This window comes from Rousettus aegyptiacus, unplaced genomic scaffold (genome assembly GCF_014176215.1).
Source record: "Rousettus aegyptiacus isolate mRouAeg1 unplaced genomic scaffold, mRouAeg1.p scaffold_m13_p_12, whole genome shotgun sequence".
NCBI lineage: Eukaryota > Metazoa > Chordata > Mammalia > Chiroptera > Pteropodidae > Rousettus > Rousettus aegyptiacus.
In genome coordinates, this window is record NW_023416287.1 from 19,892,923 (window position 1) to 19,916,814 (window position 23,892).

Genomic DNA, 23,892 nt, shown 5'->3' on the forward strand with positions numbered 1-23,892 from the left:
TACAGTAGATCACGAATGTTCTGATCTCAGCTCTCAAGAGGATCATCGCCCAGTGTCCCCAGCCAGGAAATTTGCAGCCTGCAATTGATCCTTCTAGCAGCTCTGGCCTCTGAGAGGGCAATGTCCCCTTACTGGTTCTTCCTTGGGCAGAGATGGCTTTTGAATCCCTTGCCGGATGCCTTTGGCCTCCAGTGCCCTGGCCAGCATCCCTAAGCTGTGGCCAGGGCTGGGCTGGCCAGTGGGTCCTGTGGAGGGTGAGATGAACTTGGACAGGGGCAGCCCCCTACTCTGCTTTTTTGTTTTATGTGTAATTATAGAACCAATTCACATTTATTGTAAAATCTGGAAATTACAGAAAGGTAGAAAGGAAAAAATGAAAATCATCTGTCATCCTACTGCCCGGAGGTAATTGTAGTTGCTATTTTGTTGTATTTCTCTTCAGTCTTATTTTTCTATAAGGATCATACATATGTATATATGTATATTTTTAATTGTAATCATACTCTATAGCTGACTTTTCCCTCCAAATTACATTATATTGTGAATACTTTCTCACAGCATTAAAATTTTCTTTAAAGTTATTTAATGGTTATATCATATTCTATTAATTATTTAGCCATTCTCTCTACATTTTTTTCATTCTCCTATTTTGACTCTCTCTCTCTCTTTTTTTTTACCAAGGGAATTTGGCAGTTTTAAAAATTTCAGTTAACAATGTAAGTCCAGCTTTTTGGCTACAGAGATGGAGTAGTTCTGGGGTTCCCTGTCTGCCATCTATACTGAGAGGGACCCCTCAGTTTGACATCTAGGATAACAGCAAAGGTTGGGCATTTGGAAAAAAATACAAAAACAAACAAACAAAAAACCAAAAAAGCCACCACCACTGGGGAGGCTTAGGAAAGGAATTTCTCTTTGTACTCACAGCTCTTGCTGGGCCCATTGGAGCACTGTTTAGTGTCACCAGAATGGCGTGGCCATCCTCCTGGGTGGCATCCTGGGATGTGAGCTGGTGAAAAGGGTCAGGCAAGTTTCCAGTTCACATTTTGCCTTAGCCATGAGAATGATCTTGGGCAAGTCCTTTCATTGCTGTTTCCTGGGCTATGAAATGGACCTTACACAATGCCGTACATAATGCCACTCTGAGCCAGTATTGCAAGGGAGCAAAGGCTTGGTGGGGCCTGGGCGTGAGAGCCATGCAGCCCTTCCCAGCTCGGAGGTGCTCCGATGTGTCCCCAGCCTCAGGGGTATCCCCTGAATGGCTGGCCCTCTGGTGGCCTCCCAGTTGTCCAGACTGGATGACCCCAGAGCCTCCCCAGGGCCCTGATTTAGTCCATGGGAAGGCACTAATAGGGTTTCCTGCTCGCCTAGATCCCTGCTCAGCAGCCCGGAACCAGGCCCGGGTATGGCTCATGGAGGACCCCTAGGTCTGCTGTGTCCCCAACCTTTCCAGAGACATTCCCTGTTGTACTCAGGGCTCAGGGCCATGCAAGTAGAGTTTTTGGAGGTCCAGGGCTAGACACGACTGGAATATATACTTCAGGAGGGCAGGAGTCTTGTGTTTCTCATTTATTTGGCAGCCTCACTGCCCAATACTGGGCCGGCCCACAGAAAACTCTCAGTAACTACTAGCAGACCCAGGCAAGTGGTAGCCACTGCTTGCCTCAGTTTCCCTGGCCATTCTGCCCTGCTTGGCTGTGAACTCCATGAGAACAGAGATGAGCCTGGTTTACTTGAGTCCTCGATGCCCAGCAAAGAGACTGGCATGTGGAGAGGGTCCACGAACGTGTAAACAGAGAACAGAAGGATTGAGGAGTTAAGTCATGTCCCAAGAGAGTCAGAGCTCACAATGCAGGCCTTCTCTTCTCCACAGCCCCTCTCCACAGTGGGTCTCTTCTTTCCCTTTGAGAGGTTTTGAGTGGTCTCTTCCTCTGTCCCTCCTTGGGTGCAACTGGTGACCAGGAACCTCTGAGCATCCCTAACTGTTCGACTTTGAACAAGTTGCTTGACCTCTCTGAGCCTCCACCGCCTCTTCTGTAGAATGGGGCTGATATGACACATTCAAAGGGTTTTGTGAGGGTTGGTGCAAGATTGCCTAGCACGGTCATCATCTGGCATATGGTGGGCGCTCATGTAGAAATAGCCCCGCTCTTTGGCAGTGACCTGGCTCTCTGTCCGTGGCATGAACTCTCTGATGAGCTGGCTGACCAGTTGACTGATGGAAGGGTATGGGATAATCTCGGGCTGGGGGAAGAGGCAGTGGAGAGTTATGGATCCCCCGAGATCCTGGCAGCTGTCCCTGGCACCTTGCCCTGGGCTTTGTCATTCAGTGTCCTCTTTCCTGCTGGGAAGGCACAAACTGTAGCTGGGAGCCCGGCTCCTCTGGAGAGCTGCTCTCCTGTCTGTCTCCCCTGCAACGGGACAAGGAGCTGGCTGTACTGCCCCTGAGAGCTGTCACCAAAGGCAAGGCCAGCAGCTGCGTAACGGAGGCTCCCAGCCCTCTCAGCCTGCCACTTAATTTTCTGGGTCTCTAGACTTTAAGATGGAGGAAATACAGTTGGACTGAAGATTTACAGGTGTAATGAGAGAAGCAAATGAGACGGCGTATATGACAGCACTTTGGCCACTGTCACACGTGCTCCCGAGGTTATAATACAGTAACTATATTAACATTACGAGGAGCGGGCCCACAGAGGTAAGGGACATGCACACAGCCCCTTGCAGCTGGGAGAGGCTGCCTGGCACAGCTTCCGTGTCCTCGTTTGCAAAACAAGGGCAGCCACCTTCCCTGGTTGCTGAGAGGAGTCACTGAGGCCGTAGACTTGAGGGGCCTGGCGAAGTCCAGCCTTGGAGATAGTGACTGTTTCAAGTGCCTCTGCTTTCAGGCCCTCATTTGACTGTCTGTAATATGAAGATGATGATCCCACCCGTCTCTCAGGTCATCAGGAGAGCTCAAGAAAATCAACTATGTAATCCACCTAGCATGAGTGCCTGGCACGTACAAAGTGCTCGTTCAGATCGTATTATCATTTTTTTGCTGGTAGTAGCTAAGCCAGCCAGGACGAGAACCTCCACCTGACCGCTGCCTAAGGTGTCTCCTCCTGGCTCATGAGAGAGGCTTGTACAGATGGGAGCACAGTGACCTCCATCAAGCTCACCAGTCCAGAACTGCACTCCCAGCGTCTTTGGAGCACGCGGGCCAGTGGAGGCGTTGGTGGGAGGGCTCTGCAGCAGCTGCCACCGGGAAGCCTGGGTGGGGGCTGGGCCTTGGGATCTTGGCTGTGCACCAGAAGGCCAAGCAGGCAGCGAAGCTTGGTCTTCTGAACGTGGCCCTGTACCCACCTCCCAGCTGCTCCCACGTCATCACCATCTACTTTTCTGCTCACACAATCTCAGCGCTCCAGGGGAACCCCCGAAACACAGCAAATAGCTTCATCATGTTGTTTGTTTGTTTGTTTCCAGCTGTAAAAGTAATTCCTATTCACTGCAGAGAAAAATATGGGAAGATGCAGAAAAATATACATTAAGAGCACCCCAAATCCATATCTTCCATAGAGAGATAGGTTATCTTTATAAAAATTGAATCCTTTGATACTTGTTTTTAAAAATTGGCATGAGTATAATTTATTTTTAAACTTTTTGATTATAAAATATGACATATACAGAAAGGCCACATAAATTGATTGTTCCACTTAATGTATAAGGCAAACACCCTTGGGACCTCCAACCAGGTGGAGAACTCTGACTGTCACCCCAGAAGCCTTCAGCTTGCCCCATCTCCCTACTTCCCCCTCAAAATGTTACCATTAACCAGGATTTTAATATAATCACTTTCTCTCTTGTTATCAACCAATTGTGCATCTCAAGATGCTATAATTTTGTCTTCTTTTTTAAAAAAAATCTTTTAAGTCCCTTTTAATCTGCAAGTTTATTTAAAACTTTTTTTTAAAACTTGGCAGTATATCTTGGACCTCGTTCATGTTAGTAAATGTGACTCATTTTAAATCTTTTTTAATGACTTAATTGTTTCACCTCTGGATTGAACAAAACTGACCTGTTCCCCTACTAATGGACACTTAGGTCAGTCTCACGCTTCTGCTGTTACAAATAATACTGTGATGGAAATCTTTACACATATGTCCTTGTGTACATGAGTGGTTTCTAGATTAATTTCTAGAAGCAGAGTCATGGGTCCAAAGAATAAGTTCTTTAAAAAAAAAAAAAGTAGCAGGTGGTACATGCTGTTGAGTTACTTGCCATGTCTTCTCACAAGACTTTTAGGATCAAGTGGTTCCTGGCCAAAAAATAAAAGCAGAATCAGCCCATTCCCCAATGGATTCAGATGAAAACTGGTAATAAAATCAGGTACAAGTTTAAAAGGAGACACTGGGGAAGAACCAAGCTGGGTCTGTAAGAAATCACGCATGAGACGGCACACACATTTCTGCTGTATCTATGTTGCTTGGATCTTAACAAAGTACTGAGCAGATCTCTACTATCTGGACAGTTGGGCATGTTTTATTGAGAAATTATTGGAAAAAGGATTTTCTTCTTTCTGCACTAGGCTGGTTCAGTAATAAATATGTGAAGCTTTTTTTTTTTTTTAAAGTAACAACTTTATTGAGATATAATTTGCCATGCAAGATACTCATTTAATAGTTTTTAGTATATTCCAAGTTGTGCAACCATCACCACTATAAATTTTAGAATATTTTTATCATCCCCTAAAGAATCTCATACCCATTTCCCCCCATTTCCCTCCCCCAGCATAGACAACCACTGCTATAAAAGACATAAATATATATGTCTGCTTTCTGTCCCTATAGATTTGCCTATTCTGGACATTTCATGTAAGTGAGATCATACAGTATGTGGCCTTTTGTGACTGACTTCTTGCATTTTGCATACTACTGTCAAGGGTTATTCATGTCATAGCATGTATCAGTAGTTAATTCCTTTTCATTGCTGAATAACATTCCATTGTATGGTTATACTACATTTTATTTATCCATTCATCAGTTGATGGACATTTGGGTTGTTTCTACTTTTTGGTCATTATACGTATGTTTTTATTTCTTTTGGATATATACTTCTTAGGTGTGGAATTAATGACTCATATGGTAATTCTCTTTAACCTTTTGAGGAACTGCCAGACTGTTATGTAAACCTGCCATACCATTTTACATTCCTACCAGTAGGGTGTGAGGGTTCTGCTTTCTCCACATCTTTGTCAATATTTATTATTATCTGCCTTTCTTATTATAGCCATTTAGTGGGTACAAAGTAGTATCTTGTGGTTATGATTTGCATTTCTCTGATGGTTAATGGTTTTCAGCATCTTTTCATGAGTCTATGGATCATTTGTGTACCTTCATATATATGTGTGTGTGTATGTGTATGTATGTATATATATATGTGTGTGTGTGTGTATATATATATTTATGTCTATTCAGATCATTTGCCCTTTTTTAAATTGGGTTGTCTTTTATCATTGAGTTGTAAGAGTACTTTATATACTCTGGTTAAAATTCCTTATTAGATACATGATTTGCAAATATTTCCTCCCATCCCATGGAGTATCCGTTTGCTTTCTTAATGATGTCCTTTGCAGCACGGAAGTTTTTTATTTTGATGCTATCCAATTTATCTAACTTTTTTCTTTTGTTGCTGTGCTTTTGGTGTCATATTTAAGAAACTAATTCTAGTGGCTACTCTTAATTTATGGAGCTTTATGCCTGTCTTTTCCTTGATGAGTTTTATCGTTGTAACTATTATATTTAGGTCTATGATCCATTTTGAGTTAATTTTTGTGTAGGGTCTGAGGAGGGTGTCCAGCTTCCTTCTTCTTCCATGTGGATAGCCAGTTGTTCCTCCATCATTTGTTGAAGAGGCTGTCCTTTCCCTATTGAATTCTCTTGGCACCCTCGTTGAGAATCATTGACCATAAATCTGAGGGTTTATTTTTAGACTCTCAATTTTATTCCACTAATTTGTAGGTCTATCCTTATGTTCAATATCACACTGTTCTGATTACTGTAGCTTTGTAAAAAGTTTTGAAATTGAAAATATGAGTCTCCGATATTGTTCTTCTTTTTTCAATATTGTTTTGGCTATTTGGGGTCACTTGAATTTTCATATGAATTTTAAGATCAGCTTGTCAATTTCTGCAAAGAAGCAGGTTGGGATTTTAATGGGGATTGTGCTGAATCAGAAGATCAATTTGGGGAGTCTTGGCATCTCAATATTAGGTCTTTGGATCCATAAACATGGGATGTTTTTCTATTTATTTAGGTCTTCTTAAATTTCTTTCAACAATATTTTGTAGTTTTCAGAGTATCAGTTTAATACTTTTCTGGTTAAATCTATTCCTAAGCATTTTATTCATTTTGATGTTAGCATAAATGGAATTATTTTCTTAATTATATTTCTGAAGTGTTCATTGCAAGTCTGTACAGATATAGTTGACTTTTGTATATTCATCTTGTATCTTGCAATGTTGTTGAACTCATTTATTAGTTCTAATATAGAGAGGTGGAATTTTGTAGGATTATCCATATACAAGATCAAGTCATCTGCAAAAAGAGATAGTTTCACTTCTTACTTTGCAATATGGATGCCTTTTTTTCTTTGCCTAAGTGCCCTAGCTGGAACCTCTGGTACAATTTGAATAGAAATGTCAAGAGCAGATATCCTTGTTCCTGATTTCCGAGGGAAAGCACCCAGTATTTCATCATTAAATATGATACCTGCTGTAGGAAGGCTTGCTTTAGGATTCTCTGAAAGGATAACTGGTTACAGCCTCACTACTAGCTGCATATGAGAAAAACCTCAGTCCACTCGTTTGTTGCCAACAGGTAGCCCCAGGTTTTAGAGGTTAGAAACCCACAGCCAGGAAAGGGAAGTGCTGCATGCCTCATCATACAGCTAGTTGCTCAGCTGCCTGCCTCCCAGTCGCTGGGGAGCGAGTCTCCTGGACACTTAGCCTTCCCTCCCTTGGTGGGGATGCCTTGAGACCCAAGAGCAAGCCCCTTGCGTAGAGGGAGTTCTGGGATGTTTTCTCGGCTCGGCTGCTGACTTGCTCTCTGATTTTGGGCAAGTCACTTCCCTCCAGGCCTCGGTTTTTCCAACTGTGCAGTGGGAGGGATGGTCCATGCTGAAGTCTTCCAATTCTATGACCACCCATCCTTAAACCTACAGCACCTTCTACCACTGCCCAGAGTGGCCACCAGAGGGCGCCCTAGACCAGTATTTGGCTCAGCTTGTGCGTGGCGGCCCTTGGGGAGCTGAGAGGCAGGCCGTGTTTTCCAATAGCTACTAGTTTTATTTGCATGGGCTTCACTGTGGCTGGTCCTACTCAGGCCCTCTGGTTGAGTCCTGCTCTCCAAGGAGGAAGGACAGAGACATTGCCCCCAATGGCAACGACCTTGCACTCATCCCCACCTGCTTTGGGTTGTCTGCCTACGGCCAGGTATCCCAGCATCAGAGCCAACAGCCCTGAGTTTCTCAGCCTTGAAAGGCTTCCAGTGTCTCTAGGCCTCTTATAGACTCTGTATTCCTTGCCCACTGCAGTGTCCATACCCTGGTAAGTGTCTGGTGTCCTGGAAGGGGTATATTACAACCCGTTTTCAACACGAATGGATTCTCACCAAGGGGTTCTGGGCAGTGTAGTCTCTGAAACCGCAGCAACCCAGATCCCTGGGCACCTGGAGTGACAGACCATTAGAACCATAGAAGCAGGCACCATGGACATTAGGGACCACTTGGCACTTCTCAAAGCAGAGTATCCGATCCTTCGTGAAGGGCTCTGTAATCTCCATCCAAGCTCCCCCCAGGCTGATTTTACCCTTCAAATAAAAGCAAAATCTTTGCTTTGCAAATAAAACTCCAAGACAAAGCAGCATCTCTCAGCCCCTTACTTACAGGGACGCCAGAGTACTCCTCACCAACGCCTACTGATTTTGCCCTGAATTCTCATTTTTTTACTTACGGTTTTCTCTCCCCTTCAAGGCTGGGTTCCCTTGAAGGCAAAGTGAGTCTCACATTCTCCTCAGTTCCCTCCATGATGGCTGGTTCAGGACTTGGAGTCCAGTAGAAGGTCAGCCAATGTCACCACGGAAACCCCAATCCCAGCTTCTCTTCCCACTCAAGGGTCCCAGGGCCGCCTCTGCCTCTTGCTTAGCTGTATGCCTCTAGGACCAGTCACGCCTCTGAGCACCCACGTTGTTTTTCCTCTTTGCTGTTCTACCTCCGTCAGAAGGTTGCCAGAGTCAGGGAGGGTGTGAGATCCCTTGTGTGAAGGGTGACATGCCCTCCCTGTGTCGGTGTAATTGTCCTCAGAATGCAGGGCTGCAGCCACAGAGGTCACTCAGAAGAGAGGTGCGCAGCAGGCCACACCTACCGGAGCCACTGAGTTGTCAAATTACAAAGGCCAACATTTCCTAGCGTAGTCTATGGACCAGACACTGTGTCGACCTCACCTGGATTATCTCTCTTGGTCTCCGCAGTGACCCTCCGAGAGGACGGCATTACCATCCCCAACTTTGCAGATGGGGAAGCTGAGGTACAGAGCGATTAAGCTACCTTGCAGAGGTTGCACAACTGGCAAACAGTGGGGCTGGAGCTTGGACCCAGGTGTCTGGTCCCTGGAGCCCGTGCTCTTAGCCACTGAGCCCTTCGAGCTGACACAGGACTGGGATGGGAAGCTCTGGGGTCTTTCTGTCTACTGTACAGGAGTCTCCTAGTCAGAGAGCATTCGTTCTAATCTTTCCTGAGGCCAGAAGGGGTGCCGTCTCTCTGTCTGTCTCTCGCATAACAGGGCGTCTGGGGCCAAGCAGGACACTGACTAACTTGGGTGCTGTTACAGCAGGGAAATTAGGTGATCCCTAAAGCCCCTGCAGATCTCTGAATCTACAGTTCTAAAGATATCTTGGGGCTGCGTCTTCACAGTTGGCTCTGTTTTGGTTAGACTCATTGTCCAACTTTGGGGTCTTAGAAGTAGGGATGAGAGGGAGTACCTCGAAGGCTCAAAATGATGCCCACCCTCCAGCCTAGATGCTGGGCACCAACAGGCCCCTCCTCCCCAACACTCAGGCCCTTATCAGGAAAGCAGTTTGGGTTGGTGGGGAGGGGGAAGTCCTAGGCCCCAGACTCCAACAAGGTGGGTGAGAGAGATAGGGAAGTGGGGAGGGGGCCTTCGCACTCTGCTGGAAGGGCTGAGGATGGAAGGCGTACCCAGAGCCAGCACAGTAGGAGGCTTCCGCCAAGCACTGTCCTTGCTGGCCTGGCCCCTCGACATGGTTCCAGTGCTGCTCCTGCCTCCCATCCTTGCCAAGCAAGACGCCCGCACCTTTAATTAGCAAGCAGCAGCCTCTCCCGATTCATCACAGTCACTGTTTAATTAGCCGCACACAAGGCGCCCCTACCCCCAGATCTGGGTTGAGCAGCCTGCCTCTTTCACGGGTGCTGCCACCACCTCATGGTCACCCCCCCCCCCATACTTATTCTGCTCCCTGGATTGGGGGATGGGGCAGGCATGCCTGGCTGAAACCTCAAGGAGATTCTGGGCACTGGTGCTTGCATTCAAGGCATCCAGCAAACATTATCAGGGCTTCTGGTCTGCACCAAGCTGTCACTGGGCAGAACCCGTGCTGGACAGGGGTGGCTGTCCTCGGTCCTGTCTGACTGTTCAGGAGTGGCTTTTCCCTTTGGGAGGTTCTGGGATCCATCTCCAACTGGTCCCAGGGTGTTGGGAAAAGACAGTAATGATTCTCCATGTTGCTCCCACCCCACATCCAGAAAGGAATGGCCATTTCTTCCTTTTCTTCTCAGTCCCAGAGCACAGCAGGGTCCTCCAAGAAGGCTGCATCCTCTGGGGTGGAGAAGGCCCATCCCCTGGCCCCGCCTCTCCAGCAGCCAGACCCAGAGGCCCATGCTCAGGCTATAGGCAAAGGGCGGTGGCGGGGCTTTCAGCCTGTCTGGGCCTACAGGGCTGTGGGAAGTCAGGGACTCAGGAGTGAGCCTACCGTCTGTGGCTGAACCAGTCGCCCTCTTTTTCCCTGAAGCAGGGTGGGGCTGGTGGCCCTGGGAGGGGCGCTCCACGCCCTTCTGGGCAGAACCAGGCAGCCACTGCCCGGGGCAGCCGGCTGGAGGCAGGAGGCTCAGGTTCCACCTGCCTTACACTCAGTTCCATCCTGCGGCTTCAGGCAAATCAGCTGCACTGGGGCCTCCGTGTTCTGGCCACAGAAGGATGCTGACGCCCCTGCTCTGACATGGACTAAGGTAGTGGAAGGACCAGCATTTATTCTGGTACCAGAGGAAGGTGCTAGAGCCCGTCCACTCTGGCACTGCCCATCTGCGTGGCCCTGGCCAGCCACCAAACTGCTGTACCTCAGTTTCTGCACAATTAGTAGCTACCTCACGGGTTGTTGTGAGGATTAAATGATTTACAGTATTTAATGCCCTCAGAAAAGTGCCTGGCAGAGGGGGTCCTCGGTAATCAATGGCTGTTTTTGCCATTTTCCCCCTCCTTTTACCCATCAATATATATATTTTTTTGCCAGGTATAAGAGAGAGCTGGTGGTAAGAGGCAAACTTCCTGCTTTCCCGAGTTTTCTTTCCAGTCGGGAAGGCAGCTGAAAACAAGGAAATGGATAAAGAAAAAACACAATTTCATCTGAAGAAAGTCTGAAGTTTAGTTAATGGTGATGCACCAGCATTAATTGCTTAGTTTTGCCAAAAGGACTACAGTTAGGTCGCAGGCCGGCATTAGGGAAATTGGGTAAACAATATACAGGAACCCTCTGTCCTGTCTTTGCAACTTTTCTGTGAATCTAAAATTATTCCCCCAAAAATGTTTATTTAAAAATACAAATTCAGGTAATGGTACAAACCATGAAGAAAATAAACGGGCAAGAGACGGAAAGAAGAGAGCGTGGGGGTCGTTTTAGACACGGCAGTCTGAGAGGGCCTCTCTGAGGAGGTGACACTGAGAGAAACTGAGCGATGGGAAGGAGCCAACCTTGAGCAGGTCAGGGAGGGCCAGCCAGGAGGAGGGAACAGCAGGTGCAAAGGCCTGGAGGCAGGAGTTGGCCGGGGAGGCTGAGGTCCTCGGTCAGGGTGGGAGGGGGCTCAGTGAGTAGAGATGAGCTCAGAAGCAGGCAGCTCTCCTTCAACATCCTTTGCTTTTTCAAAGGACAGGAAGGAGGAGGCGGACTCTGGGCTGGCGACCGTGTATAGTACTTTCCACGAATTAGTACCTCGTCTCAGTCTTCACAGTTCCCCTGAGGGAGGTACCAGCATCTCGTTTATGGGTAAGATGGTGGAGCAGCGGCAATCAGCCCCCGTCGCCTTGTAAGCGACAAGCCTGTGCTCCGGAGAGACCTCGTGGCCCCTGAGGCTTGGTGGGACCTTGGTGGGAGACAGGGAGTGAGCTAAAAGGCAGGGCCTGGGTGTGACTACAGAGAGGTGGCCCAAGCTGGGAATAGGGTCGCCCAAGAAATCAGGGTCTCTGGCTGGCAGGAAACCATGTGTTAGGCTGGGGGAGCATCTCTGTGCAAGTTATGAGATCAACTTTGGTAAAACTACACATATGTCACACAAAATTCTGAAGGTACAAAATGACACTCAGGGACAAGTTAGGGGCCCTACCACTCATCTCCCCACCCCCACCCCTCTGATTGCCCCCCTGACAGAGATGTCCTCTGGGACCCATTTCTTGTGCATCCTTCTGGTCTAGATGGCCAGCGCCTTGGCCACGTCACCAGTAAACAATCAGCGGGCCCCAAGGCACCACCTGCTGGCAAGTCCTGGGTGTGTGGTTGTCTCTTAATCTACCAACGCTAGCAGTATGTATATCAAGCTCTCTGTTTTAAATCGGAGTAAACTGAGGCACAGACAGGTTAAGTCACTCACCCAAGGCCACACAGCTAACATGGGCTTTGGTCTCAGGGACTCTCTAGCAGCATTGTATAGATGAGGAAACAGAGGCACAGAGAGGTCGAGTAACAGCCCCCGGTGACCCAGCAAGGAGGTTGAAGAACTTAAGTGTGGCCCTCTCACTCCAGAACCCACACCCCTGACCACCGCACTGTACTGGGAGAAAGGACTCCACATCCGGAGTCAGCCAGAGCCAGGAGTGAGGCCCACCACTGCCTAGCTACATGGCCTGGGGTGAATCATTGTTTCGCCTGTGATCTGGGTGCCCAGCCGGGACGGAGAAGAAGCCTGCCTCTCAGACAGCTTGACAATGAGCCAGAGCCGTGGGAGAGGCCTCTGGTGCAGAGCGGTGCTCGGGACCGGCCCTCCCCAGTGACCACTTCCTGTGATGAGCAAGAGGAAGGGTGCTGCTAGGTGGGTGTTTCAGGGGCCCGGAGCTCGGCATTGGGCCTTCCTTCCCTGCAACTGTGCCTCCAGAGCATGTGAGGGGCCTCCCGGAAGAGGGAGGGGTGGAGCCCCCTCCCCTGCCTCCACCTCCTACTCAGCGCACAGCCATATTGCTGACCCAGGAATTCTGCAGAGTCAGAAGAGGGAAAAGGAATTTCCAAAGGTGATGGGCCCAGTCCCTCATGCCCACCCTCAGGCTGAGTGCCAGGACCCTGCAAGGCAGGTGGGCAGGTGGGGCAGGGCGCAGGGAAGCGGGCCACGGTCAGGAGTAGGCAGGAATGACACAGAGATTAGCAGCCCAGCCCAGGTGCTGGCTCAGGCTGGGTTCCTGGGAGGGTCTTCACATGGGCAACGTCACCTCGGGGTGGTGGGCTGGCCTTCAGCTCCGCAGGCTCAGAAAACTGATTTACGTACCTGCCGCCTCCTCCTTCCCCAAAGATGATCAGATAATTGGGGCCGAAACAGCCGGATTCTCCGGGACATGGAGACAAACCCAAATGCCAGTTCTTTCAACTACGGCGTGGGCCAGACCACGTTAGCTGCTCCTCCCACTCCCTTCACACCCCAGGCCCCGAGAACTTGGATTAGTGCTGAGAACGGGGTCTGGGGGCTACGTATGGAACGGAGTCTTGGGGCATTATCTGTTGGTGGTCTCTGCCAGGCTGCAGCAGAATAGGGCAGTGGAGTGCGGAGCGCTGGGGCAGGGGAGGAAAACCAGGCTTGCGTTTGAATCCCAGCTCTGCTATGTCCCTGGGCATGTTAACGCACCACCATGATCCTCAGTTTCCCCATCTGTAAAATGGGGTCGTCATCAGAATTGAGATCTCATCTTAAAGATAGGGCTTCTGACACATCGCATCACACATAAGGGGTACCAGTCACTCTTCTCGATTGACTAGCTGATTAATCTCACTTTCCAAACCCCCCAGGGCCTAGAGACAAACTTTGGAACTTATCCTGTGTTCACACAGCTGTCTGGGAGATGTGCTTTGATTGCCAAATGTTAGACTTGCTGAAACATTTACAGGGAGATGGGAGAGAGTATATGCAAGTGGCGCTGGTCCTACTAATGGGACCTGGTGGTCACGGGGCCTCTGCAGGTGCCAGGAGACTCCCGATCCTGCACGCACCTCCCTTGCTGAGGCCGGTCTGGCTCAACCCTCAAAGGCTTCTTTTTGGCATCTCCTTTTTCTAGGAGGCTCCTGGAAGACATTGCCTTCTGTCCTGACAATGTTCTGGGTGTTTCATCTGGTCTGTGGGAGCCGGAGGCGGCTGCCGGGGGTGGAAGGGAGCCGGGCCAGTCCTCACTGGATGTCCCCGAGGGGTCCTTCCCGCTCCGATCCTCTCTGACCCCTGGAGCGGGGCCGAGAGCACATTGCACGGGCTGGCACTTTCCCGTGGGCTCGTGTGAAAGTGCTGAAAAACGGGAAGGAGCTTTTTTCAAAGGCAGAAATGATGATTTTTAGAAAACCTTTTGTCTTTTCTGTGAGGCAGAAACTACAAGCTAGAAATGACCCTGACCACCAGTGTTTTTCCAGGAAGATGTTAAATTGGTATTGGGCAGAAAAGGGTGTTCATGGTCAAATAAATTTGGGAAACACCAACTTAAACATCTGACAGGGTTCTTCTCTGCAGGGTTTCTCAGAGCCTTGTGCATGTGTGAAGTTCTAAGAGGCAGCAGCTCCACGGACACCAGCAGCCAGCCCTATCTGATGTGTCCTTTCCAATTGTCCTGGACCACCTCATGAGTTTAGAGGGCTATAGAACCCACTTCATGAAATGCCAAAACAGAGATTGAACACTTCCCCCTCCTCTACATACCACAGCTGGAGGAATCTTGGGGACTCTGGGGGAAGATGGGGTTTAAATACATTTTTAGGATTCAGAGGATACTGTAGCCTTTATTTTAAAGCTAAGACTTTAATTCATATTTTACCTGTACTAACGCATTTAATCTTCACAACCACCCTGTAGAGCAGCGATCCCCAATTTTTGTGGTGCCAGGGATTGGTGCTCCTATGAAATCTAACACCTGATGATCTGAGACGGAGCTGAGGCAGTGATGCTAGCTCTGGGGAGCAGCTGCAAATACAGATAAAGCTTCACTCGCTCACACACTGCTCGCCTCCTGCTGTGTGGCCCAGTTCCTAACAGGCCGCCAACTGGTACCCTTATGTGGCCTGGGGGTTGGGGACCCTTGCTATAAAGTAAGCACTGTTGCCCTCTCCATTTTCCAAAGGGTAAACTGAGGCACGGAGCGATAGTTCTTGCCCAAGGTTCACAGCTGGTTACCCGCGCTGAGATTCGAACCCAGGCTGCCTGAGCGAGGGGCTGCACTCATGGGGCCGCACGGCCTGCCTTCACCGTGGAGGTGTGCAAAGCTGGCCCGCTCGGCAGCCACACGCTTAAGCTCCTGCCTGAGGGCGAAGCTTCGTGCAAGAGGCTGGTCTCATGTGTTCTCAGGAGGGCCTGTGGCTTCCATTTTTGACAGTCCTCCAACTCTGAGTCCAGGGCCTGAGGGTGCCCGCTGCGTGAGTCCTGCTGTCCGCAGCCTCCTCACCAGCAGCCTGGTCCCTCCAAGAGGCTGCGTTATGGTCTCATTTCACCCTCACCCAGGTAGTCTCCATTCCACAGGAGAGGCTCAAAAGGGAACCAAGTTTCAGACTAGGGAAGTAACTTGCCCACGATCACACAGTGAGGAGATGGTGAAGCCGATATTTGAACTCGGGCAGTTGGACTCCAGAACTGGGTGTTCAACACATGGGTGCCCTTGGTGATGAAGCTGTGGGTTTCTTGGGCCAGGGCAGTGGGACAGCTGTTGGGCCACACACCCCACCAGGGCCCTGCTCTCTTCTGACTAGCTGTCGCCCCTACAGACCCACTGCGGTTGCCTGACCCCCACTCCCCGCCCTGACAGATATGCTCTTGAGCTGCCTGCTAATCTCCCCAGGCCTCCCCTTCCCAGCCTCACATAGGCCAACAGTAAGTAGCATAAAAACAATCAGATAGGTCACCACCACTGAAGACCCAAGGAACATTTGTCACGGTGGCCTCTCAGCTACTCGGGGCTTTATCTCTACCTCCCGGAGTGGAGCCTCAGTTGTTTTCTCCTTCTGGGGTGTGGACTTTTTGTTCTGGGTGTTTCTTCTTCCCCTTTGGCTCACCGGTTCCTAGAGAGTAGTTCGCCATCTGTATGTTTGTAGGCAGTAATCGGGCACCATGCTGGGCCCGTTTCTGCAGCAGCTATGGGGTCCTCACTCGCCTATGGGTGGGCAGGACTCGAGGGTGCTTCCAGATGTCCTTGGAGGCAGGGGTGCACACATGCACGTGCAGGATCTACCGTCAATGGTCAAACTGGACCTGAGTTCAAATCCTATTCCTAACAACGTAAGGAATAAAGACACAACCAATTTTTAAAATGGGCAAAGACTAGACATTTCTCCAAAGACAATACACAAATGGCCGGTAAGCTCATGAAAAGATGCCAAATCAAAGTTACAATGAGATTCCACTTCATACCCACTAGGATGGCTCTAATTAAAACGACATAATAAATGCTGGTTGAGGCTATGGAGAAATTGGAACCCTCATGCATGGTTGGTGGGAATATAAAATGGTGCAATCGTTTTTGAAAAACAGTCTGGCAATTCCTTCAAAGGTTAAACATAGAATTACCGTGTGATTCGGCAAGTCCACTCCTAGGTACATACCCAAGAGAAGTGAAAACACATGTCCACACAAAAATTACACAGATGTTAACAGCAGCGTTATTTGTAATAGCCAAGAGTGGAAATAACCTTAATATTTTTTAACTGACAAATTGATAGATATAATGTGGAATATTATTTGGCCATAAAAAGGAACAAAATACCGATACATGCTACAACGCGGATAAAACTTGAAGACGTATTAAGCGAAAGAAGCCAGACGCAAAGACCCCGTATCATATGACTCCATTCGTACGGAGTGTCCAGAAGAGGCAAATCTGTAGAGACCGAAGGTGGTTGCTTAGGGCTGAGAGGGAGGTTCAGGGAAATGGGGAGGGGCTGCTAATGGGTAAGGTCCTTCTGTGATGATAATGTTCAAAAGTAGTGGCGATGTTTGCACAACTCTGTGAATATGTTAAAAACCTTTGGAATGGACACTCAATGAGCAAATTGTATGATATATGAATCATATCTCCATAAAGCTGCTATAAAAATTAGGAAATACAGATAAGCAGAAAGCAAAAAAGAAAAAAATCGCGAGGTCTATAATTCTATCACCTAGAGACAACCGCTGTTACATTTTAATGATACTCTCCCCGATTATACTGTTGCCCTATTAAATTTTCATTTAATAATATATTATAAACATCTTTCCATGCCAATAAATATACCTCTACATAAAAAACCAAATCCTAGTTCACCACTCACTGGCTGTGGACCTTGGGTAAGCCACCTTGCCTCTTGGTCTGTCCATTTGTGGGCAGGGGTGGGGGGCGGGGTAACCCAAGCACCCACCTTCAGAAGAAGCCATGAGGATAAGAAGAAGGAGGTCAAACAGTTGTTTGGTACAGACCCCGGGCCGAGGAAGACACTCTGAAATTATTGGAGGACCTGTTCTGATGACAGCGTTGAGAGTTCCAACCAAGGTCAGTTCATTTCTGTACTGTTCTCAATGTTTCAAACACACCATGATCTCATAGTTAAAAAGTAAGTGGGTGAGGGGGAGCTGCCCGGAACAGACCCTGGGAGAGCCCTTGAGGTGGTTGCGAACTTCGGTGGAAAGAAACCACCCTTCCCGAGCACCTACTGTGTGCCTGGCACGGGCTCATGTCGTCTTCTCTCGATGACCATTATCGACCTTGTATGACAAAGAGTCTCTGGAGTCAGGCTTGGGGTAGTGCAGGCACTCGCCCTTTGCAAACAGGCTGAGGGTGGAGCTGGGGCTCTTTTCCAGGTTTGCCGGTTGAAAACCACTGTTCTTGCCACTTCTCTGGACTCCAAGGAAGGGATAGCTTTGAAAAGGCTTGTGTCCTGTCCAAGGGAAGGATTGTGTTGTTATTCCCCAGACCTGGACGGGGTGTCTGAGAGGGGAAGTCACTGTGTTCGTGTGGGGGCTGAGCCCTCCGCTGGGCTGTGGGGCCATGGCAGATGCTGAATGCCATATCTGCATCCCGGGCTGGGCAGGCTGGCGGGGTGGGAGCCAGGCTGAGCCAGGACACCATGTCATCCTTAGTAAGGGTTAGTGCACTGGCTCCGTACTCAACAGTTGGGATCTCCCCTCTGCTGGTGACTTGGGCAGTTACCTCGCTGTGTGAGCTGTCTGTAATAGGCGGTGTGAGAATTTAAAGAGTATTTTGAGTGGCTCAGCACAACTCCTGATATGGGATAAGCTCTGCTATTACCAGGGTGAGTCAGGTGGGTGGAGCAGGGAGCCCAGCAGGAATGTCCCGGGAGAGGGGTCGCTGCCCACTCTGATTTTTGCATGCTTCTCTCCAGGCCCAGGAGATGGGCAGCTGGTTCAGGCGGAGGGCTGGAGATGAGTCACCCATGGTTTTCATACTCATTTATCAGGAGAGAAGAGGGAGGGGGGACACCTCCACCAAGAAGTCTGCCCCCACGTCCTATGCCAGGCTAGATTCCTCCGGTCCCCTTTTCGGGCAGCTGCTCTGCATGCCTTGAACACAGATCCCGACTCGCCTGGCCCAAGGCTCCTCCCCTTCCTCCTGCCCCCTCCTCCCTCCCTTTGGTCACCCTTAGTACCAACTCCAGGCTACCTAGTGGGAGGCTACCTGGGCTGCCTTTAGAGTCCTGTGAACCTTGGTATGAATCCCAGCCCCACCTCTGGCCAGCTCTGTGACCTTGGGCAGGTGACTCCGCCTCTTTGAGCACTGGCATCTTCTCTGCAGCCGCAGTTTCAGTCTGAGTCTAACTCTGCTTACTCATTGTGGCCCTCTGAGAAAGTTACTCAGCCTCCCTAGCGTCGGTCTCCTCATCTGCAAAATAAGGACGACAGCTGCACCTCAGAGATTTGAGAATTAATTGAGAAAACACAAGAAAAACACTCAGAACAGTGCAGGAGAACATAGCAAGTATTCATTATAGGCCGGCGTGGTTACTATGATCCTGGCCTTTTAGGGTTGCTGCAGTACACAGGGTCTTGCCCCAGAGGCCCCACATCCAAATGCCACGTCCTTAGCTTCACACACGCCCAGGCATATTGGCTCTTAGGGTCCTTATCCTGGTCTCTGCCCCTCCCGCCATCAGGCCTTTAGATTGGACACTCTGCTTTGCACGCTCCCCTCCCAACCCATTGACAAAGTAGGTGCTGATGTCTGGTGAACAAATCAAATGAAAGACCAAATGCATGAGAATAAGGCCACAAGGCTTCACCTTTTGCAGAAAAATGCAGGGTTCATTCGTTCACTCATTCATTCACTTGTTCAACTAATACCTTCTGAGTACCTACTGTTCTAGGCACTGGGGATACTGAAGTGAGCAAAACAGAAAATCTTGGCCCTAGTAGAGCTGACAAGTGGGGAGACAGACTCCAAAGGCAATGAATACCGACATATAGAGAATGTCAGGTAGTGATAGATGCTTGGGAAAAGTGTACAGTGGGCGAGGAGGAATGGTTGTCATTGAGACAGGGTGACCAGGGGAGGCCCCATGGAGAAAGGGACATTTCAACAAAACTCAAAGGAGGTGAGATGGTTCATTCACTTAGTCATTCATTCATTCCTCCAGGCAGTCAGCCAGTGTCAGTAAACATTTCCTTGGGCCTTTTCTGTGGCGTTGGCAGGGTGTGGGGAGGTAGACTTGCCCATAGTGGATCATGGGCAGGTGTCTCTCGGCAGTGGGGCAAAAACACATCCCGCTCACCCTGGAGGAAACATCAGAAGCTGGGCACCAACCCTCGCAATTGCCCAGTTCCTAAGATATAGGACTTTCAGTCAGTGCTAAACCAGAAAGTTCTGGGCGCACCAGGATGAGTAGTCACCCTCACAGAGAATGCCCTCGGTGCCAACGGGCTGAGGAAGGGTCAGCAAAGGCTTCCACTTCTCTGAGGATCGGATATTTATGAGGGTGTAATGGGGAGACCGTGTGCCCTTGCCGGGTAAGCAAGCAGGGCAGAGGCCCCAAGGCCCCAGTGCAAGAGCGTGTGTGTGAGTGTGTGTGCGCGCGCGCACATGTGTGTGTGTGGTGCAGGCCAGTGTGGGGATAAGGCCATCTTCTCGAAGTGATGAGGCGGAAAGGGATGACAGCCTTGGGCGTCCGTGAAGGGGCTGCATATACTGTGGGCGGCCGGCCTCCAAGCAGGTGAGCGGCCTGACGGCAGCTGCGTTTTAGAAGGAGCAATGCTTCGCTGTGCGAGGTTCTTCCCTGAATCAGAGGACGGAGAGGGGAGCAACACCATGTCCTCATTCCTTCTTTTCTTCATTCCACCGGGCATTGAGCACCTTCCAAGTCCCCAGCCCTGGCCGAGATATCGGTACTTGGTCAGCAAGACAGAGCAAGAGAGAGAGAGAGAGAGCAAATAGTAGAGACTCTAAATGAAGGGCGTATGGGCGTTCGTTGTACTATTTTCTGCAGGTTTAGACATTTTCAAAATAAAATGGTGGGGAATAAATAAAAATAAATTCTGGGCCTCCTGTGAAGCATCTGGTGAGGGTGGAGATAAGGCAGGGTTCTTTCCTCCAGCAGCTCAGGGTCCCGTGAGGAAGCTGGGTGTGTAAACACATTCTCTGAAGACGTGGGTGCTCAGTGTGCGCGAGGTCCCTGAGGCAGGCCCGGGAGGCTGGGGAAGTTTCGCCATGGAGATGGAGAGAAAAACGGAAGGACATTCAGACAGAGGGACAGCAGAGGCCAAAGCACAGAGGCTGGAGGTACTGGGAAGCCGGGGCAGCAGAGTGTTCTGCATGGCTCAGTGGAGGGATCTTGGTGGTCTGGGATCTGTAGATCGGAGGGCTTGGAGAAGGAAAGCATGGCCTCATAGAGCTTGCCTCCTGGAATTGGTCTCTGAAAATAAAAGTGAGACTGGCTTACTGTTGCAAAATTGGAGAAGACAGGAAATTATTTTCAAAAAGGAAATACAGCTCCTAGGTTAGCCTATAACCAGAGATAACCATGGTGAAGCGTTTGATAGATTTCTTCCTAAGATCTTCATATATATACACACACATATACATATGTGTGTGTGTATCCTAACTTAGATTAATAAAATAGTGTGTATCTTGCTGTTTTTTGCTTAAAATTACATAGACCCATTTCCCAGGGCCATTAAATAGTCTCTGAAACCTGATTTCTAAGCCCTCTGGATGACTCCAGCCAGTGGTGGACTCGTGGCTAAAGTGGCCATTCTCGTGGCTGGGCACTGAGGCTGTTTCCACTTGTTCGCTGTAACAAAGACACATGATAAACATCCTCATACACACATAATTCCATGTTTCTTTCTGATCAATTCCCGGACATGAGATTCTTGGAAGCCCTGCTGGGTACAGAGCTGGCTGGGTAACGGAGAGAGGGGATGGGCTTCCCAGGACCAAATGTCCCCACCTGAGGACAGCCTGGGGCCCAGCTGTAGGACCGACTTGCACTTTCTGAATACCTCACGCTGTCTTCGACCTCCAGGCCAGTTTGTCCGGTGTTACAGTCCCCACTCCCCAACCCTCTCTCCCCTCTAACATCCTCATCTTTCCAGACTCCAGCACAACCTTCTCCAGGGTTCTTTTCCAGAGCCCCCATGCTGGGGGCCCCCCACTTCTACCCCCTCTGCAGCTGTGCCTGGGCCACCTCCATCAGAGCCGCTACCTTGCTGGGTTATCAGTGCTGTTTCTTTGTCTGGTTTTCTTTGTCCCCTGAGGACAAGGTCTAGGCTGGATTCATCTTTGAATTTCCAGCACCAGGGGCTGAGCTGGCTCATTTCAGTTTCAGTAAATGTTTGTCGAGCAAAGGAGTAAAGAGTTGGTTAAATGAGCGAACAAATGAAACAAAGTCCAGGAGGAAAGGCTGAAGCTCACACACGGGGCTCCAGGTGAGCATCCAGTCCGAGGAGACACAGTTGGGTGCGGAGCAGGATCCCTGATCCAAGAGCAGGGAGCAGGGAAGGCAAAGGTTCCGTGAGGGGAGCCTGGGACCAGGGACCCCAGGGCAGTGCAGTGAAGGAGGGCCTAGCTGGGGGGCTGATCTGAGGTCTCAGAGGAAGGGAGCACACGTGGCAATGCAGACAACACATTCCAGAAGAGGGAAAAGTGTGACAGGCTCTAGAGCCCACCCCGGGGTTCCAATCCAGACTCCACTGCTATGAACTGTGTGACCCTGACTGGTGACTTAGCTTCTCTGTGCCTCAGTTTTTCCATCCATGAAGTGGGGCTAATTAATCTTTGTACTTCATTCATTCATTCATTCATTCATTCTTCTTCTTCTTCTTCTTCTTATTATTATTATTATTTCACTTAACAAGCACTTGCTGAGTGTCTGTCCTGGGCCCAGGACAAGAGAGGAGCTGACCACCACAGTGACACATGCAGCAAGCCCTGTGGTGGAGATCAAACCCAGGTTCGCTGGTTTATGATGTCCTGCAGTGCACGTCCTGGGGCTGTTTTGAGGACGAGATGGGGCGTTGGCACACAGGACACTCTCACGAAGCAGTAGCTGCCACCACCGTCCTTCTGCGGTAGCTGCCACCACCGTCCTTCTGCGGCGTCATCCTCACCGGGTGGCCTTCAGTTGTAGTCTCAGGCCTGCACTGCCCAACCCCAAAGTCCTGGAGAATGTCCCTAACCCTTCTGATTTTCAGGTTCCCGTAGGGCCACCGAGTCTCCTGGTTTGCCTGGGAATGAGATTTTTCTCAGAATGTGGGGCTCTCAGCACTAAAACTGGACTGTAGCAGGCAAACGAGGATGGTTGGTCATGCTAGTTTCCTCGTCTGCAACATGGGGAACAGCCTGCTTCCCAGGCCTGTTGTGCAGAGCAGAAGTGAGCAAACGGAAAGGCAGGAAACCATGGGGAAAGAATTCTAGATCTGGATCCATGAATATTAAAGAATTCTGTGTGCCATGGAAATCCAGGCATGAAACAAGAATGAGCCAGTTGGATGTACTGCTATGGAAGAAGCTCTGTGATATACATATTTTTAGTGAAAAAGGAAAGATACAGAACATTTAGTGTGGTATGCTTCCGCTAGCGTCAGAAGAGAGATGTGAACAGACACGTGCATGCTCATGCGTGCATGGACTCTCTGGGGAAGAAACTGGGTGTCTGGGAGGAAAGGTGAAAACAAGGCTTGCTTTTCATTCTATATCCTTTTGCACTGTTGGGATTATTTTAACTCTTTGTTTTCATTATCTGGCAGGAAAACCTCTCCAACCCCTCTGAACAAATTAAAAGGCCAAAATGACAGAGTAGGAAATGTACCTAGCTCAGGGGCCAGCACCCAGGAAGTGCTCCATGAATGGCTTTCTCCCCTCTCCTACCTACAAGCTAGTTGACCCCTGGGCTGGGAGAACAGGGGGCACAGGTGGACTTCTTTGTCCACTGATGCTGTTTATCAGGCTCAGGTACAAGTGCAGTTCTGGGAAGACACCTGCAGGCTCCCTTTGCAGGCCTGGAGGTTCCCGGGGTCCCTCACCCACTCCTCTGCCTGCATGTCCAAGCTTGCCCTCTGCCAGGCTCTGAGGGCCTGCCCTGCCTCTCAGAATGGTAGTGAGTCCACCTCACAGAGTAAGTGGTTTCACATACCTCCAGACTCGAGAATCTGTGTATGCTGCTGCTGCCGCCGCCAAAGCCACTCCTCTCTGCCTCTGGCCTTGGAGAGAAGGAGCCACAGCTGGCTGAGAAGGAGGCCCCAGGCGCAGCTTGAATCTACAAGGAGGCCTGACCTCACAGACCCTGGCTCCCGTGAGCTCCCAGCCCAGCCCTGCCTCGAGCTCCCCGCCATGTGGCCAGGCTCTTGCCTCTTTATTTTTAGCATCACACACATATTTCAGGAAAATATTCTCATTGTAAAATCTCAAACATTAACAAAACGTCGCGAAGAAAAGCCCAAGTAATTCCCCTGTACTTCTTGAACCGCATTCCACTCAAACGTGCTTGTCAGCTATTGGGTATCTTTTTGAACATTTTACTGTTACGTGTATATCTATTCCTATATCTATATCTGTATCTATACCTCTATCTATACTTATACCTATACCTATATCTATATCCATATCATTTATATAATTATAACTACATATTAGATGTGTGTGTAGAATTTAAGTGTGTTTCTCATTTAGATGGTAACATTCTGTCTGATGCCTTATTTTTCGCCGAATGTGTCATGGACATTGTGTCAGTACATGTACAACCACCTCCTTCCGTAATGTGAGCTGGCCCGACGTTTCTTGGTCCAATCCCCTCCTGATGAACATTTAAATTGTTTCCATTGTTTCCCTTCCACAAATAGCCTTGGGCAAGCCTCATAGTGCTCTCCAGTAGGATAGAGACCTGGCTAACCCACTGACACTATGGAAAGTGATGGGTGCTGAAT

At 49.4% G+C, this 23,892-nt stretch overlaps 1 pseudogene; it reads left to right on the forward strand.

Annotated features, from left to right (window-relative positions):
• The first annotated feature begins 695 nt into the window (after window positions 1-695).
• On the forward strand, window positions 696-4,913 carry LOC107519505 (annotated as a pseudogene).
• Window positions 4,914-23,892: the final 18,979 nt, after the last annotated feature.